Source organism: Ammospiza caudacuta, chromosome 2 (genome assembly GCF_027887145.1).
Source record: "Ammospiza caudacuta isolate bAmmCau1 chromosome 2, bAmmCau1.pri, whole genome shotgun sequence".
In the NCBI taxonomy this organism is placed as follows: Eukaryota; Metazoa; Chordata; class Aves; order Passeriformes; family Passerellidae; genus Ammospiza; species Ammospiza caudacuta.
Window position 1 is genome coordinate 91,983,374 of NC_080594.1, and position 14,143 is coordinate 91,997,516.

Genomic DNA, 14,143 nt, shown 5'->3' on the forward strand with positions numbered 1-14,143 from the left:
TACATGATTAAAAGCCAAAAATAACCCACAAAATTTTACTCATGCAGAAAAAGCATCCTGCATTAAAACATTTTGCTCATTCAGTTCCTAGAGTAGGATATTCAGGGAAATTCAGTGAGTAAATCAATGACAAGGTAATGGCCTATGCAGCAAGAGGCTAATTATAGTGAGACAAAATGGAGGAACAGTTCTTCTGTTTTTTCACTCCCCTTGTGTTATCCTGAGTCCCCACTACCTTGCAGGCAGTAATTCATTAACCTATGCAGCATTCTGGTAACATTGAAATTGTTGATTTACTTTATCATGGACAAATTGTTTATATAAAGACATGAATTCTACAAAATAAATATATTTTATTATATAAATATGGGAAAGAAAATAAGAATTTTCTAAAATAATGTCATTCATTCTGCAGCCTGTGAAACAAAATCTTTGGTATGTTTTTCACATAAAACACTGTTCTAAATGCAAGTGGATCTGTAACCTCAGAGATTAATAAAAGAAATCCTTTGGTTTGTTTGTTGTGGTTGCTTTTATTCAGATGATGAAAATAGAACAAAGCAGACTATGTTCAAACAGCAGTTATTCAGTAGTCTTTACAGATATTGTCTGAATCTAATTGGATTTTAATGAAATGATATTTCCTTTGTGATAAGTACATAAAAATTATGTTTTTAATTAACATCACAAGGTATAAGCTATAGATACCAACCCTCAACTGAAATAATATTACTTTAATGTTTGCTTCATTAAAAAAAGGACAGAAGTAATAACAACGTAGCAAGGAACGTGTGTAAACTAACTGGACAATGATTAATGCTGGACCCTTTTCATCCCAAGGAGTTGAGCAATTTTCCTCACGTCTTTTTCATTTACTACTTCTCAGTTCGGGGTGTTTAGCCATGAAAGAGTTTACAGAGTTTGTTTACACACTTGAAATTCATTTTGGGGAGGAACAGGCACTTGGACTGGAATATCAATATGCCAAGCAAAATATAAAATAAAATAAGTTTTCAAGGAGGTATTGAAAGTGGTACAACTGAAAATGAAACAAAACAAAACAAAACAAAGGAAAAGTGATAAAGAAACAGTGATGTCCTGGCACAAAGAACCCTTGAGATACTGTGCTTGTCTGTAATTATTTCTATGGCTTGTTACAGTGTAACACTGCCAGCGTAGAAATGTAGAATAATTTATTTTGCAAAACTCCTCTAAGATTATCAAGTCCAACCAAACTCCCAGCACTGCCAATTCCACCATTAACCCTTGTCCCCAAGTGCCACATCTACATGTCTTGTAAATACTTCCAGGGATGGTGACTTAGCTACTTCCCTGGGCAGTCTGTTCTAATGTTTAACAACCTCTTTGCTGAGAATTCTTTCCTAATATCCAATCTAATCCTACCCTGGCACAACTTAAGGCCATTTCTTCTTGTTCTGTCACTTTTTACTTGGGAGAAGAGACTGAAACAACCTTGCTACAATTTTGAATGGCCATAGTAGGTAAAACCAAGCGTCTATGTAAATTTTTTGTCCTATCTCAGGTAAAGTCTGACGCTGATCCTTCAAAAAATAATATGGCAAGCGTAGACTGATAATGCTGTCTCAGTGTCTGCCAATTGATAAATTCATTTTCATGCCAGCATTATCTGTTTGATCTCTTTATTCAAATAATTCAGGAGCAAAGAAATACCCTGTTAGAGTACTTTGACTTAATATTTCCCAAGAGATGAGAGAACAAACAGTCATAAAAAAATGAAAAAAAAAAAACCACCAAAAGAATTTTTTTCTTCAGCACCTTAATTGTGCTCCCCATTGGGCACGAAATCATTACCTTATTTTGCTTCAAGAGCTACAATGAATTAAGGGAAAGAGTCAGGACACAGAACTACTTCTGCTCCTGGGTCAGAGCAGCCCTGTGTTGCTCTTTTTAGTAAAGGCTTGACAATAAATTTGATATAATGTTAGACATATATCAAACACATGGCAGTTCAAGGTATAATGCACAGTACTCAAGCGGGCAAGAGAACAAAGGGAAAAAAGCAAAGTAAGCTCAGAAGTTTAAGCCACAGCAAGTTATTTATATTTCCAAGGTGTTCATCCTGGCAAGAAGCTGACAGTGAGATTTCCCTTGGCCAGAATCTGGGTTAAGTGGAATGAAGGCAAATCACTTTATCAGTTTAAAATGTGTGTTTTAAGGTAGTCCAAAATCCATAACCCAGATGCTCCAAGCCCGACAGTCTGTCACTACAGCTCTGTCTCTAAAGCAGGGGTGCTGTGTATCATGTCCTTGGGGTAGGGAAATACTTGAATCAAGGCACAGCTCTGAACCCTGAATCCTGCTTGGCACCTTTTTTCTTTCTGCTTGCAATTTTCAACCAAAGGAAGAGTTGACAAATATGAGTGTGTAAAGGCCTGTAGTGTTATGGATGTAACAGAGCATCCTTACCTGGTCAGTTCACCATGGAGATCCTAGATGAAAATATTCTTGCTTGGAAATATTTAGACCCTTTTCTACTAACAATGGCTTAATTTGGTGCTCCCTGAGACTCCTGTAATTTATTCATACTGAAGTACACTTACCATTATGTATCTGCAGTACCATTGTTTGAGTTTTTTATTCTGTAACATTAGCTTAAACATTTTATAAACTGCTGTGCAGGTGACAAGTTTATTAAACCAGGAAAGATAATCGTTGTACAGAAATAGTGTTACACCACAAATTTCACAGAACTCTATTGTATTTACCCTATTTGTCATGTGACAAGAAAGGACTGTACTTTACCATTGCTAAAGCTACAAATGTAAACAATTCAAAAAGACACTTTAAACCATCCAAATACAGATGATACAACATGAGATTTATATTCAGCCTTGACCCACAATCCTATTCTTAGAAATTCATTGTGTCCAGACCTTTCTAGGCTTGTACTAAGGAAGAAGTGAAGGCTATACTCTGTCTCCACCTCCAGTCACAGAACTAGTCAATTAAGGTTAATGTTCTGATCTGTTTGAATATTAGCTTTGATAATTTAAACTGGAATATCTTTTAACACACAAGACATACCCTCCTCATGTAGAGAGCTTGCATATAACATCAGGGATATTAAAAGGGATGTTCAAGTTGTTCAAAGACATCTAACAAAGTGTATGATATATTTTAAACTTATCTGTATGAGGCTTTTCACCACAAATTACACTGCAGTCACTTTCATGTAGGTATATTCCGAGTGCAATAGAGCCATAAGATCATTTAGATTGGGTAGTATGGTAGTATGGAAACTACCTTAGCATATAATAACTGATAGTAATGGGAGCAGTAAATCCTCTAATGAGAACACAGAGAAATACAAACAAATTAATTGTCCCCATATGTTTAAAATAAAATGCAGTGATTTAAAAACAAGTAGCAGAAATCACTACTCTGAGTTAAATTTTTTACCTGACAGGCCTATTCCTTATTCCTAATCTTGCTGCCTTAGTGTATTATCTAAAATAGTTCATTGAAACTGAGGGTTGAAAGTGCAGTTTTGCATTTAGGATAGTTGTAAAAAATACATTAAACTCTGTGAAGGATCTGGAAATAATTGGTGTCTCTCAGCATATGTCAGTGACAGAAACAGAAACACAACTGAATTTGCAAAGACATTTTAAAACTATGCTTGAGAATGTTTATTACGTATTTCTTTTTCTAACTAGATAAACCTTCAAGATCCCATATTTGTAGCTAGCCATAAAATAATTAAACTCCCTGATTTCTGTGGTGCTTAGTAATGTGCATATTTTCTTTTAGACTAAAAGTATTTTATCTCAGTGTTTTATTGAAGAAGTCTGATGGGATTATCTTCTGTCAGAGTTTCCACAATGGCAATACTGCCCAAGAGCATTGAGTGCACCCTGTATTGATACAGATCCTGTATTGATATTGGTAACATTTGCCCAGCAGTGCAAAGCCCTCACTGGTCATGGTAGGTACTCTCGTGCAAGTAAAATACTTTTGAGTAAAAATGGTTTTGTGGAAGATGGAGGGAGAAATTAATGGGAGGCTGGGCTACAGAAATGATAATTTAGCTTTGAGACATTTATGCTACAGTGAAATGGAGTTTGATCTGCAGGAGGTGCAAGTGGGTGTTTTTACAAGCAAGACAGAAACTGGTAACTGCATAAAGGCAGTGAAGAAGCCCAGTCAGTACTCCTAAAAATTAATGACCTGGAAACCTTGCTCTAACAAACATCTAACAGTGAGAAGATGGACACCAAATTTTCATATGACTTTTTTTTCCCAACAAAATATTAATCTCTTTTGAATACTCATTTCTGTCTTGACAACAATTTTATCAAAGAGTTCTGAGCTGTTTAATAAATATTCTGGAGTCACAGGCAGAAACAAAGCTGCAAATATTGGCTTAGGTAAATAAAGTTCCTTCCGAGCACTGAGACAATTTCATATTTGTAGTGATCTAGAAAGCACAAGAAAGTCAAGGAGACACATGAAACACGGAGACCAATTTTTGTAACACCTGATTTATCTTTGTCCTGTGACTGTAGATAGAGGAAATTTATGCCAAAAGTTGGCTGAGTTAACCTGAGTCAAAAAGCCACTAAAATATGGTCATATTTTAACTCTCTATGTTTTAATAAAACTCATATTAATTAAAATGTTGCTAAAAAATATATATGATGTTCCCAATTGTGACTCATCAAAAAGAAAAGCTTGAATTTTTAGTACCTTAAACTAATTTATATCACTATTATTAAATACTAAGAAAACTACTATTAGATCAACACTCATCCCCAAAACATTGCTGACTACACTCATCAGACTTTTCTCATCATCACAAAAATTGTTCCTGACTGAGCATTTATTCTCACAAAATTTTTATTCCTGCTAAACATGGAGCAAATTGTATACAGTCTTGAAATGTCTCTTGAGCGAACAGTTGAGAGCTATTAATAAACGAAATGTGACATGAAAAATCAGGGTATTTCAAGTGCCCCAAAAGACATTTCTTGGCAACTCTCTGATGACTTATTGTAAAAATATTTATATTTCATGTTTTTAAAAACATATCAATAGTCCTGGAAGCTTCACACTATTACTATAGATTATTCATGATTTTCCATTTAAAAAGCTTCAGGAAATATAATGGGGAAAAAAAAAGCCACAAACAAAATTAGTTCAGCTGATCCAGTCACCAGCAATAATAAACAGTAGTAAACATTTTTCAAGTAACATACAGAATACAGATGCATTCAGTAAATGAACAATTTTTAGAGGTGATGCCCTTTTTTACCCTCTTCTGTTGTTTCCTTATTGTGTAAAGTAAAATATCATACTTTAAATGAAAATGTGAAACTAATCTGTGAAGAATTTATTATTCAGATCACTTTCTTTGTCTGACCAAACATGTTTTCTCTTGCTATATCTGATTTTCTCTATTTAATAACATCCTTTGCATTTGCCAGAGTGGGTCCATGACCATAACAATGATCTTGATTGCAATACTGCACAAGGTAGTATTAATGGATAGGTAAGAGTGGGAAAATACTAAATTGCTTTTGACAATGAACTAAAAAATGAAGGGGAAAAAAAGAGAGAGGAAATAATAAAGGTTTTTGTTTGGTTTCCTGGTATTAAACATTGAAAAAGAAAATATTTTAATTTTTAGTTAAATCTATGCATAATTTTTGTACCTCGCCATAAACACCCAAATCCAGAAGTAATCGTTGTGTTTGGCACAATGAACATAAGACTGTAAAGAAAATACTGCTGATTTGGCAAGCAGAGGGAACAAATTTGCCACAGTATATCATGCAAAGCACCCTGCAAAGAAAGCTTGGCAGGGGTACAGTATCCGCAGAGTGACCAGGAGCAGCCCTGTGGCGTGGGTCCTGCTCTACGGTGTTTCCACGGTCCACAGTGGGGGCATCCATGGCCTTAATTGCAAAGGTCCTTGACTGCAAAAGCAACAGCAAGCCTTGGGATCTGCATGGCTTCTTGCACTGACACTGCCTTCCATCACAAAGAGAAGCCCTCGAGCAGGCGCTGCTGTATCACTTACACTCCCATTAAAGGAGCTCACAGAACTCGCCTCTTCCTGGCACTTCTCCTGGTTCCTTGGTCCTTCCAGAAATTGCCAAATTAAGATGTAAAGGAATAAAAGAATAGCTTTTAAGTTCCTTGTCATTTCAGTGGGTTCCTGCAGGGTTTGTGCCAACTCTGATGCTCAAGTCATATTTGATTAAGCTAACTACAATCAAGGAGGAACATTTCCAGGCCAACTCTAATAATTAAATAACAGAAACAGTACCACCAAATCTGTTGCCCATCATGGTATGCAATCAGAGTGCCTATGCATGTAAAGTAATTACAACTGTGGTTATCCCAAGCATAATTCCGTACAATTAAAGGCAATAGATTTTCCAGCATATTCCCCTGATGTATAATCCTCCTGTTGATTTTTTTCTATATTCTGTTAGAAATCACATAAAAGTGTTGCAACTCAGAGGAGAAAGCGGTCTAAATATTCCATCTGTGGTATATGTTGGTTGAATCTTATGAATCATGTTTATTTCTTTTTGATTAAATATGAGTTTTTATTTCAGAGTAGATGGCTATGTATTAAAAACTTAACAATGCTACCTTATAGCATCAGTGCTAGTAGATAACAGATTGTAGATTACGAATGCATATTTGGCATAGGCAACAGTGTTCAATGGCATGAGGTATCCTAACAGATTCATCTGGTTTTCAATCACTTTTGACTGCTTGCAAATACGATACCTCTTTCAGTAGGTGTCAGAGTTTGCAGCTCTCTGCCATGAACTTAGACAAATTTTGTGACAGACTGTTGTCACTCACAGCTGTTTGTGTCTTAAAAGCTGCTAGTAAACAATTGTCAAGGAACCAACCTCGCGTACGCCTAAGGAAAGTGTGTTCTGAGTGAGCCACCATTTGGATGTCTTTATGTTCTAGCCCAGATTCATTCCACAGCTTGTGTTACACTACACTTAACTTTCCTCAAAGTTAATGCTATATGATCCTTAGCACATTTGCAGTTAGGCCAATTTATTTTGGATAGGTTGTCCATTTAATTCTATTGTTTGGTGGGGGTTTTTTGTGGTGTTTGGGGTTTTTTTAAAGAAAAAAGATAATGTATATGTAGTCTTACTTAATATTTATAAGGGATAAGTGCATGTATGCATATTTGTGCAGGTGTACCTACATATTTTGCTATTATAACTGATTACTGTGCAGTTAGTAAATAAACATCAAGTAAATAGCATGAAAAATGATGACATTTTTAGAATAAAATGAACAAGTGAATGCTATGTTTTATACAAAGCATCATCCTTAGTGCATTATATCTCAATACAGGTTGCTGTACAAGGGTGAGAAATCTAGGATTAATGCTGTAAAAAACACCATTGTCATTTCAAATTATATTGGACGAGTTAAGATTGGTGTGTAGTAGTGGTGAGGAAGGGCTGCTCTTTTATCAGTATTTACCTGACATTTCCTATATGTTAGAGGATTAAATACATCTTTTACAGGTAATTGTCTTCTGGCATGGACTCTGTCAAAGTCCACAATATAATATAAGCAAATAAGTACATTTTAAGTACAAATACAAGCATTTTGTACTATGGCTTCAAAGCAAATCTCAGCTGTAATTCCCATGTATGCTGTTGGAATATTCTTACTGAATACTGAAATCCTGTTATGTCTTACCCTTTTGAATGACTACCTAGGAGCCTTTTAGCCTGATGGCATTTCAAAAACCAGCAGGGTGATGAAAATCAGTGTGCGTGTTCCATATAGTCATCTGCTATTCCAGATTAGTTTTAATAATTTTCAGCTTGCTTTATATGATACCACTGAACATATGGCAGCAGCTTCAGAAAAATAACAGGTTCTTAAGACTATCTGTAGAGATCAGAACACAACAAAATCCTTGTATGCAGATGCATATGAACCAGTATAAGCTTCAGTTCTGCATTCTAACTACTCAGCTTTAGTGCCCATCTGAGTATGAAAGCTCATTGTGAAAGATACCCATGGAATTAGAATCATTAATATCTTTCATACTTTCAGGATTACTCTGGAAAAACCAGAGAGAGAAAACAGGGAGAGCTTTGTTTATTTCTTTATTTTATTCCTGTAGAATCCAGACCACAGTTCATGAAGGCAACACCTCTTTCTGAGGAGGACTATTAATTGGAATACTGCTCTGTGTATAATAGTAGGCTTCAACTGTAAGTCATGACAATAAAGTATACTTGCTTATCAGCTATCAGATAATTTTTTGGTTTGTTTTTTTTTTTTTTTTTTTTATCTAGAGAAGTTCACCTTAACATCACCTCAAGAACTTGTAATACAGCTAAGGCCTAATTGTAAATAATTACAGCTCCCACCATTTTCTAGGGCTTACTTGTTTAGAAATAGTCGTACCTAATATCATGCACACCTAGTGAGAAGTTATGGGGACAGTCATGAACAACACTGTCACATAACTTCCCTGAACTTTATTTTGACTCATATTGTGCCTTGAACCTATCATGACACTGAAAGCTTTCAGTAAAGTAGTGCAGTCCATAGATGTTAGAAGCTTTGTTACAGAACAATATAGAAAAACTACAAACAGGCTGAACAGGTTACTAAATATTTATTTATCTGTGGTGGTTACCTTTTACTATTATGCATTTAAGTACAGGAACTCCATGATATTAAATGCAATTGTATTTTGATATATCCTCCATTCTTACCAATCTGCCACCATGTAATTAAAATGAAAAATAAATAAAATGTGTTGTGCTCAAAGCTGGGTAAAGCTCATTGTGGCATCAATATGTGTTGTATTATATTTTAATTTCTCAAGGTCCATGCCAAGGAGTTATGCATTCCAAAAGTGTCAGTTCATGGTTATGCTTAATTCAATAAGCTTAGAATAATATCATGTCACTAATGTTTTCCCTCTAATTGAAGAATAAATGAGTAAAAACAACAAAAAGGATGCACCAAAAATCTTCAGTTCCCTTCCATTTCACTGAACTTTCACAATGGCCATTTCTTCTCCTCCTTTCTTCACCCCACAGATCCCCTCACTCTGTTTAAATTTTACTGGTTGGATTCTGGTCCAACTGCAGGGTCTTGTAAGAAAAAGCAGAACTCAGAAGCACCCTAAACAATTTTGTACAGATAACAAGCGAGTCTACTAGTATTGAATACTCAGCTTAGTGGTTCTTATAGAAAAAAAAATTAGCTCATAATGCCTTATTGCAGGATAAGCAATCATAGGGAGTTTTGTCACTTTGTGTTCAATATTCCATTGTATTATGATAGGAAGATTAAATTTGAAATTTTTGACTTTCTGCAATTATAAACTCAACCGTATGCGTAGCATTAATGTCATTATTTGCATGAAATAATATATGTAAAGAGGGAAAAATCAAACCAAGACAGAGAGTATTTATTTCTCACCCATTTTTTCATCTTTTATATGTCAATTTTCTGAGCTCTAAATGAGCTCTCCTTCAAACAGTGGCTGTGGGCCTGCTGATCCTCCTTGGGATGGTATTGGGATGTGAACTTGGGATATTTAGTAACCCTAATCCAGCAAAAAATCTTCAAGACCTGTCCTACCTAGTAGCTACTATAGGTGGGGTAAAAGTGGATTCACAGTGCTTAATCATGGACACATAGAGTTTTCAAGAGAACAAGAGACTCCCTCCACCATAAACAGAGGGGGATAAGTGTCTCCAATGAGTCTGATCTTCTCTTAGGCAGTGACCTAAAGCACTTAAGTGCTCCAGTTATGTGCCTAAATTTAGACAGTGTGAGCCCCCCCTCCCTCCCAGTCTATTGATATCCATATTGGCATGACTCATACATCTATTTAAGTCTGTGCAGTGCTCAGTACAACTCAGTCCCAGCTGGGACCTTGAGGTTCTAGCATGATGTGTATGGATCATAATAAAATGCAGAGAATCCCTTTCCTCTAAATATAACTACACAAAAGATCAGCATTTCCAGTTATTTCTGTCTTATACATCTGTTTTAAAATAGTATCAAATGTCCTTTGGAAGTGCCTACTTCTCTGCTGACTCTAAGTGGGGATTAGAAGATTGTCTTGGAGTAGATATCCAACTTTCAGGAGGTTGTAGTCTGGTGAGTTAAATCCTGCCCATCGTGATTACGATTACAGTTTTTTTACAACAAACGCCAGGAGAATATACTGACTGGCCCTGATGCATATTAAAGTAATGTCAAACGTCGCTAACCAAAAATAGCCTTTCTTTCCAAGGACTGCTGAACAATGATCAATGTTCAATAAGGACTGCTGAACAATGAGGAATGTTGCAATAATGAATGTTGCAATGTCAGTTTGAGTAGACAATAGGTATTGCCATTTTCTTGAAAAAGTCAGAGTTGTACCATATAACATCCACTTTGCATATATTTAAATGACACCAAAACCAGTTTCTCTCAGCTTTCTTTTTAAGAACAGAGAGACATACATGCTGAACATCCAAGGTAAGGTGTAGATCCTGTAGTACCGTTTCTTTCCATTCCAGGAAAGCTGCCGACAGTAACTGACAAATAAAGGACCAAAGGTAATTTTTGAATGATTAATGGAGAAAGAAACCTCCTGACCCCCTTCCTCTATAGTCTGGGTCACAGAAATGTCCTTTTTCAGAGAGCATGGAGGCAAAGAACCTATCACAAATAAAACAAGGAAAGGGAAAAAACAAAATGCTTTTTAAAATTGGCTTTTCTCCACTTCCTAGACATTCAGATCACAGAGGGTATGCCTGAATGATCATCCAACATGTTTCTTCTGAAAATGTAATTAAAAAACTTCACAAAAATCCAACCTGTCAGGAAGCTTCAACTTTATGAAACCAGTAGGTAAGCAAGTAAAATGACTGCAATCCAATTGGACTGAATGACAGAAAGGTAGTGCACTAAAGGATGCATACTGCACAAAGTTCTAAAGGCTTGCTCTTACTTGGTATAAATTCTGATATTTGTTCAATGAACCATGTTTAGATACTGGTTTTTTTGTGTTAAAGGATCACATCACTGCAAAACATACATGAACATACACATAAAGTCTAAACAAAATCAAGGACTGATGCCCCACTAAAGTTCTTAAGGTGCCATGTGCCTCTAATAGATGCTTAAAAAGCACTGTAGTTAAACTAGACTGACAATTATGTAGAAAATCCAGCAAAAACAGTAAACTGGCATCTTGTTATAATGATAGAAAGCAAATGAGGAACTTTTAGTTTCCCCTACAGCTACCACCAGGTATTAGATTGTATATTTGTCTGTGGACACCCTAACAAAGACAGTATCAGCATATGAGCTCTTTTTTTCACTCCTTTGAGTTTTTGGGGTTTTTTTGTTGCTAGGAAAGTAACATCCAGAATGTAGGGACCTGTTGATTTAGAGCTGGCACAGATAACAAAGCCTTCTCACATCACTGATGCTTAGTGTATGACCACACTGCAAGCACAGAAATGTGCTGTCAACATATGAAAGTTAGCTTAAAAATTAGCTAATTCAGATGCCACAAACCTAGCTGGAGCAACAGGGAGCTCAGCAGGAACTTCCTGAGTGAATATTCACCCACCACTCTGGCAGGCAGGGCTCCAGGCTGTGTGGAGTTGCTAAACTGCTCTTGGTAGCAATAATAGCTAATGCCGTTGTGCCTCCTCTGCTGTGGTCACAGCAGTGATGGTGGTGTAGAGACAGATTTGGCTTGTTGACTGTGGAGCGCTAAAAGAGTCACAGGTTATTTTTGCACAGCAGCCAGCATGTGTGATTCAATCCACAGAGAGCTGTCACTGAGGAAGAAGGTGCTATTTTAATGTCATCAAGATGGAACAGGACTTTGTACCATTTTCCAGCTCCAGTTCCCTGCACAGATGTTAGAGATGTCAGCCTACATTTCTGCTGTAATTATTCAAGAAGAAAAGCTTTTGTTTTAAATTCCAAATATTCTGTGTATTTTTCTTTTTAGAAGGAAGGCTCTCCTTGAAACTGTATCAGATCCAGAGATCCTTGAGGATCAGTGTACTTATAATAAAACATGGATCATTTATACACTAGGCCATATCTTCTCTTTCAGTCATCACAGTCTCATATCAAGGCCTTGTGTTCACATGCTGCACTGAGCTATTAAGCACTATTGTGTCAGGCTTGCCTGGAAGAGTGGGGAGCACTTGAATGCATGGATTATTGGCGCAATACACTGTAATGGTATGTCAATTGTCAAGGCCTGTGTGGGATACTTTCCTATGCGGATCATTAACAAAGGAGCTGACACTCTATCATGTCAGTGCAGCTGCCAAGTGCACACACCAACTCTGCATATTAACACCCTTTATGAAATTCTGAGTAAGGACAGTGTGTGCCCACTCCTGGCACTTGAAATTCACTCCATATATGTATATTTAATAATTACATACATGCTCATGCTACAAAAATTGGCAAGAAAAAGGGGAATCCCTTAAAAAAATTATGCTAGAAAGACTTTATTAATGAGCAGTGAATTGCTCTTCTGTAGCACTTCCCAACAGTGATCTCAGAATGCCTTACAAAGTAGCTTATGTTATCCCCAAGTGACTTGTGGTATCCCTATTTCATAGATGAAGAGCTGAATCACAAATATTAGTTACAGAGGACACTCAAGTTACAACCAACATTTCTGAGACCCAGAAGAAGAGACTATGTGTATGCTACACAAAAACATATTGTGAGAATCTTTATGAACACATAGAACTATCTATCTCTCCCTCTTTTCTTTCTCTGTACTTGTGAACAGAGTTCTGTTTTTGCTAACAGTTGTTCTGTTACATGTACACTAATAGTCATTTCTCCTTTGCTCCCTCTTATTAAGAAAATAAATACTTCATAAAAGTACTTCAGAACCTCATAAAATATTTACTTGCATCCAGTAGATGACAATAGAAAGATGGCTCTCTTTGGTTTGTTCTCTTGTGGCTCTTGAAAGTAAAAACTGAAACTTCTGCTTGTAACATTTTAGTCCTAATATGCCTAGATCTTGATCCAGTCCATTATCACCATCATTAGTGAGACCAGATTTTACACTTGCACAAGGCTTCAGCTGCAGGTAGGATGTTCTCTGCTTATGGAAATTAATTTTCTTAGTGAAGACAGTCTGTTTTCTGTAGGCTGGAGCATTTTTTGTTTTTTAAGGAGTATCAAGAAAAACCTTTCCTTACAGGAAGAATGTAAAGACAATCATCAGCATCAAGATGTTCCCAGGACAAGCTCCATCCAGTCTTGAACACTGTAAATTATTTTGAGTCAATGACCATAATGCTAATGGAAAGTTACATATTGATATCTCTGATGCCAAACCAAAAGGTTGAAACAAAGCCCACAGAGGAAAAAAAAAAAAACATTTTTACTGTTGTCTAATGGTCACGAGTTCAAGTCCTGGGTTGGGGAAGATACAATAAGCAGAATATACAGCAGAGAAAGGAATTAGTAACATTCTGAATGTTTTTACTTCAGTGACTTTACTAAGACTACAATAATGAAAATTCTATCTGTAGCTAGTAAATCTTTCACTCAAATAACTTGTTAAATTGTTTAGTATTTGGTTGTTCATGCTGCCATTGGTGGGTTATTGTGGTTTTTCCTTTTATTTTGTGGGGGTGAGGCATCACAATATTCTAATAAAAATATCAAAAGGAACTGAAAATAGTCCACTGTTCCTAAATCTATTTTTATGACATGCTTGCCTGAGTGGATATTTCTTTCTGAAAGAGTTTAAATTGAAGTAACTTTTTCAAGTCCACAAGAATGGAACCAACCTAATAATTTAACAAAAGCTAGCACAAACCTCTAGGCAAAGCAACAGGAATTAAAAATACAAGCAAACACAACAACCATCATTTTTCAGCAGTCTATTTGGTTTAAAAAGAGGAAAAACAAATCTTACAAAGACAGAGCTAAATGTAATAAAGAGTTACAATTAATTGTTACTGAAATTTATTTGTGGAAAGATAGAGAGACCATGAGGCAATTGCAACAATGGATAATATAAAAGGAAAATGAGTGATAAGAAAAAGATACAGCCAGAAGGTTTGAAGATTATGAATATGAGACT